Source organism: Ceratina calcarata, unplaced genomic scaffold (genome assembly GCF_001652005.2).
Source record: "Ceratina calcarata isolate Rehan_Ccalc_2016 unplaced genomic scaffold, ASM165200v1 scaffold46, whole genome shotgun sequence".
Taxonomy (NCBI): domain Eukaryota; kingdom Metazoa; phylum Arthropoda; class Insecta; order Hymenoptera; family Apidae; genus Ceratina; species Ceratina calcarata.
Window position 1 is genome coordinate 224,484 of NW_017170028.1, and position 5,597 is coordinate 230,080.

At 47.4% G+C, this 5,597-nt stretch overlaps 1 protein-coding gene across 9 annotated transcripts in view; it reads right to left on the bottom strand.

The window, feature by feature from the left end:
* Positions 1-5,597, bottom strand: part of lilli (AF4/FMR2 family member lilliputian) — a 128,419-nt gene that overhangs the window by 93,582 nt on the left and 29,240 nt on the right. The gene's annotated exons all lie outside the window — the stretch shown is intronic.

Here is a 5,597-nt window from a genome sequence, read left to right on the forward strand (position 1 = left end):
AATAATAATAATTGTTAACAAAAATTTCAGAAGCTGTCTTTTGACACCGGTAGAAATATTGTTAATTTAACGGATCTAAATTTCGCTTAATAATGTCGAAGGTAATCTCGGTTTTGCTCCTACGACCACAATCACCATTATTCATCGTGTAAGAAATTCAGGTGGTATCTGTGTGTCTACAGGCAGGTAACTTTTAGACCCTATTGTAGCACGAGTACTACCTTAAATTACACGATATAAAAATTTAACTTTCACGGAAGATTCCTTTTCCGACCGGTGCAACGATTGATCGCTGCATTAAACATTATTATCGCAACAAAGAGAAAGCTTGATTCAATAAACATTTCCCTCTTCCCTCCGTTCCATTTCCATTCGCAACGGCGCGCGAGGTCGTGCGTGACACGCGAAACAAAATCGTTCGCGTATGGAAAAGCGTATCATTTCTCCTCCTCCTCCTTCTCCTCCTCCTCCACCCCCTACTCCTTTCTCCGCGGATCTTTCAAACGGGACACGCGCCGTCGATGGAACGTTGACGATCGCGCCCGTTTCATGGGAACTGAACCGTCCCGTAAGTATCAATTGCACCTCGAAGTAAACAGCCGGTCCAATTAAAACATTATGCATCGCATCGCACGAGACGGCCACGTTTACAAAAGGATAACGAGACTTGTCACGTCGCACTTCCGTTCTCTCTCCGCTGGGGCCGGAGGGAAAAATCGAAGGGAGGGAGCGAATAGAGAGAAAAATCTCGTTGAACCGCGTCCTCCGCGTTTCAACCTTATTACGTAGATCGCCCCCGAGGTTAAAGAAATCGACAGACGCTGATTTTAAATGATCATCTGGGTTTTTCACTCGAGAGACAGGATGTTGATCGAAAATTGATCTGATCTTTATCTATAACTTCGACTTCGACTTTACCGATCCTTCCGGTCAAGAGAATTTGTTGGAATAAAAGAAGAAAATAAACACGGTGTAACCACGCATTCTAAAATAAAACGTAGAGCGATCGTAGGCAGGCAGGAAGGAAGGAAGGAAGGAAGGAAGGAAGGAAGGTAGGAAGGGAGTTAGCTTTAATAAATAACCGATTCCGGGCAAGCAACGCCACAGACGGAGGTTAATCGACGGAGAAGATTGCTATGAAAATATTTCAGGCGTGCAGCAGCCACGGTTGGCCTCCCTCGTCGACAATGTTCTCGAACGGACATCGGAGGCTTCTCTTACCTTACCCCCGCCCTCCCCCTGCCCCCGGCACAGCTCCGCCGCTCTGAAATAGGGTGGCGAGATTTTCATCTTACTCGCCGAGTACTTGGCGTTTCTCGATTACACCCACCCCGTTCTCCAGCCACGATCAACGCCACTTTCGGTCAGGAGGTAAACGAACTGGGATAATGCGCCTCCGAGAAACCTTCGAAATCGCGTAAGACCCCGGCTATTTAACCTTTGCTAATGATAACCAAGCGGGAGCGTGATGTAACGTCGAGACCGACGAATATCGCAACCTACTCGCAATCTTTTACAGCCCGTTTTTACGTTTCCCGTTTCGGCTTGCATCATTTTCGCGATTCCATTCAACGAAATAATTACCGGTATCGCGTATCGATCGGCTTGAAATTTCACCGACGAGCGCGGTCCGAGGCCATCAATCGGCGGCGGTACATCGTTATTTCTCGCGATAGGCGTCGACAAATTTAAACCGCATTAATTAGTAGCTCGATCCGATAATGACAAGGAACGATAATTATGATCGGGGGCTGGAGTGGAACGCGCAAAAAGCGGACGTAGAGAACGCGGGAGCGAGAGGGAGTGAATCCGCGCTGGAACACGGGGGGGTCTGTCTCTTGCCCGCTGAAATGGAGTAATATCGATTTCACGCGGAGGCCGGAGAGAGAAAGAGAGAGAGGACCGGTCTCGAGAATGCCAGAGCCGAACGATAAGTCGCGACCTATTCTGCCTTCGTTTGAACCGCTTCAACCCCCGTTTGACCTGAACCAAAGGTTACGCTCGTTCCTTATTCTCCTTGCAGAAGTGCCACCCTCTCGTCGGTTCGCGGGTTATTGGAACCTCTCGCCGAAGAACCGCCCACGTGTAACGAGCCACCCACGCGTTAATCTCGCCGTGTGTGTCACGGTCTTGGGGAATCGAAATAAGAGCGACGAAAGGAGAGAGCCGCACGGTTTGTCGCGCCGGCTTACAGCCACGGAACCTTGTACTTCTGTTTATCGCGCTGTTACGATCTAAGAGACGTTTTTCACCCCATTTTCTGGCCGCGCGAGACTTAACAAAACGGCATAAAAGTCGTAAAGGAAAAGTTGTACAGCGATTCTGACACCCTTTGCGCTCGTCGGCTACTCGTTTCTACACCCTGACGAAGGGTTGGAAGTTTTAAACGAGTATCTGTGGGGCAATTGATTCAAACCATTAATAAGAGAGATTAACGAAATGTGTTCTGGAATATAGCGCGGCGCGTGAAACAAAGAGAAGCCCGCAGGGGAAAAGAAGTATCTATATACTCCGTCCGTGACAGTCCGTCGGTTAAATAAAATATAATCGCCGGTGTAATGCCTCCTTCTAAATCAATATAAGGTAGAGAACGACACCGAGGCGTTTCTTCAACCTTCCATCTTCCCCGTCTTATTCTCCTAGCTTTCTCTCTTGAATAAACGAAGAGGAAAATCGTCCATACGGCTTCCATTCCATTATAGATTCATCGCGCACACATATGAGAGCGTCGTAAACCCATCGCGGTCTTTGTTTACTGGAATTGTACAGGGATCGTTTCGGTTTCCGGGGGAAATATCGAGTGAAAAATGCTAACCGCGTCTGCCGCTTCCTTTTACGCGCGAATATCAACGTGGATTATCCGATCACGTACCCGAGGATTTTGAACAATTTTTCAGGCTCGCTGAGCACCCCTTACTTCGCTCCGGTGGAAGGCGAGAGACGTTAAACCCAGTCCTTCCGGTATCGAAACGGCCTCGCGCATCCCGCGGTTACGCTCAATTGTAAATTTCGTTGCGGAGACTTTTCGCGTATTGCACGTACGTATCAGTTATCTGCCATTTGCGCGGCTCGTCCGAAATAGTGGAAACTAGTCAAACGTTGACCGGACGGAAATCTACAATGGGCGAATCGCGGCGGGGAGGACGACGAACCAAGGTTCAACCGATCGATCACTTTTACCCGGTGCGTAATTCGATTGTCATCCGGCTGACAGTGTCAAACATTCGCTTTGAGCCACCGAAATTACAAACAACAATAAAGCTTTTATCAAAACGGGTTGTCAGTTACAGGTTGGTTGAGTTACAGTTGGTATCGGTTATTGAAGGGTGCTCGAGACGCTCGTGGAACACACGAGAAAGAGACCGACTCGAAACAGAATGTTATTACGGTTATGCGTCACGCCGCGCCAGTCGCGCAACTATGCTGAAACGGACAGACGGTCGGTGAAAACACGCTGAAGGGTAATTCGCTATAAGACGCGTTTTATCCGACGGATCTCAAAGACAATGCTCCCGAATCTACGACAAAGGATCCGCTAAGCTTCGACTGAGTAAATTATTAATTACACAGTACCGAGCGCTCCACCGAATCGTAACCCGTTAATAATAATGCTGACACCGACGACTCGAATGCCCCGTTGGTTACGTGGATATTACCTGTTCACTGGACGGCTTACGAACGACCTACACACACCTTTTCCAGGTATTTGCAACATTCTCCTCGGCTTCGAAACAAAGTCGGTATGTATTTGTCAGGTGCGAGTTCCTTACAAATTCTATGCGAGTTCCTTCGCCTTGGGACGAGTACGAAATCAGGTTCTACCTCGTAAATCTATACCCGAGAGCCGGTGAATCTCCGCCGTGACGTAATCGTCGATGCGGAGTTCATAATTTTTCGCTCAACGGATTTACCATCGGCACTGTCCATTCGCCAATGAGTTTATTACAGCGTGGCTAACGCGTTCATTACTTGTTTTGATTGCCCCTTTAAATAGCCATTTTGTCACTGCTCACGGCGTTACGTACATACGTACCATCGGCTGTATCGATGGAAAATAAGGAACATACGAGCAGAATGGGTCGAATGTATACTGATTGCTAGAGCTCTGACGGTCGATTTTGCGTATCGTGCGTGCTCGATACCCAAGTTTGTGTTCGGCACAGAGTTTGCAAATACAAAGGCAGGTAATGTAGCCGTGCTAAGCGGCTGAGCACGTTACACTGCATTACAAATCGCGCAGAAACACGGCCGTGCTCGCTCGCGTGTACACACGCGCGCGCACACGACCGCGTGCCGGTTGGCAACGCTGCGAATGCGTGCCCTCCGAACTAGTAACTCTCTTTCCCTGCGCCTCTGTCTCCTTCGCAACTTTCGTTCTCCGCTTTTCTAAAACCCGTAGGTATGCGATACCGCAGCATCGTCGAGCCGGAGTTACCGTGAATACGCAAATAAAAGGAAACCTGCGACACTAATTGAACACTAACTATATAACGAGATTCGACAAATTGAACGAAACGGTATACATGGAAATACTACTGATAGTCCCTCGTGGATATCGTTTTGCGTCGCGTCGAATTTTAATATTACGAGCATTTAAAAACTGACTGATTTGTAGACTTTATTTATTTATCTCGGTGTGAACGAATCGATAGCCGAGTTGTCACGCGCTGAGGTACAATTTTCCCGTTAAAGATATTCCCCGAACTGCATCGGCATCTTCCTGAAACTTTCTGTTCGCGGTATGACTCAATCAATACCGTGAGAACCAGACTTCCACGAATATTTTTATTTACGGTATAACACTTGAACGGGCTATGAAATATGATGAGTCAATTGAATAAAAAGAAAACATTTAAATCACCCGCGTGCGGCTGGACAGAGAAGATCGACCGATGGCGATTTAATCGTACGGTACGAAGACAACTAGCCGTGAAATTAGACACTAAACAGAAAGCTGGGAAGAGATACGGGACGAGCTGTGCGCGCGATTGAATTAGATCAACGCGAACCGATAGCGGGTAAATTTGCGATAATGGTTCGCGGGATTTTATGGACGCCGGCTATCTTCCCTCCTCGCTCGCTCTCTCTACGCGCCGATAGAAGAAGATCGACTCGAAACACGTACGGGCACACCGCAAGGCTAGGCTATACACGGGGTGAATAAGCAATAAAATCAAGCGTGGAATGGTGCTCGTTTTCTGCATACTTTATGTCCTCTTGCATCGGCCCGCTAGGCATCCGCTGGCATACTTCAACTGTTCTAAGGGTATGCGCAAGTTTTAGATCGGTTCTCGAATACGCTTTGCTGTAGGTACGCGCGCGTATCCGGAGGACCCGTGGCGAGCCTCTTGAAAACACTTGTGCATGTTTATTTTTTCCTCGATACGAGGAGCTCGGATTTCCTATTGACAATGACGCTCGTAATTGTCAGTCGTTGTTTAACATGTTAATTATTGAACTATGTACTTATTGAAACGTTCTTTTACATGAAGTGTAACTTAAGGATGTATTGGCTATACAGTCAATCCCAAAAGTTTATGTACCTTAGAAAAACGCATTTCCTATAATTAAAAATAGTGAATTCTTCTTCTAATTTC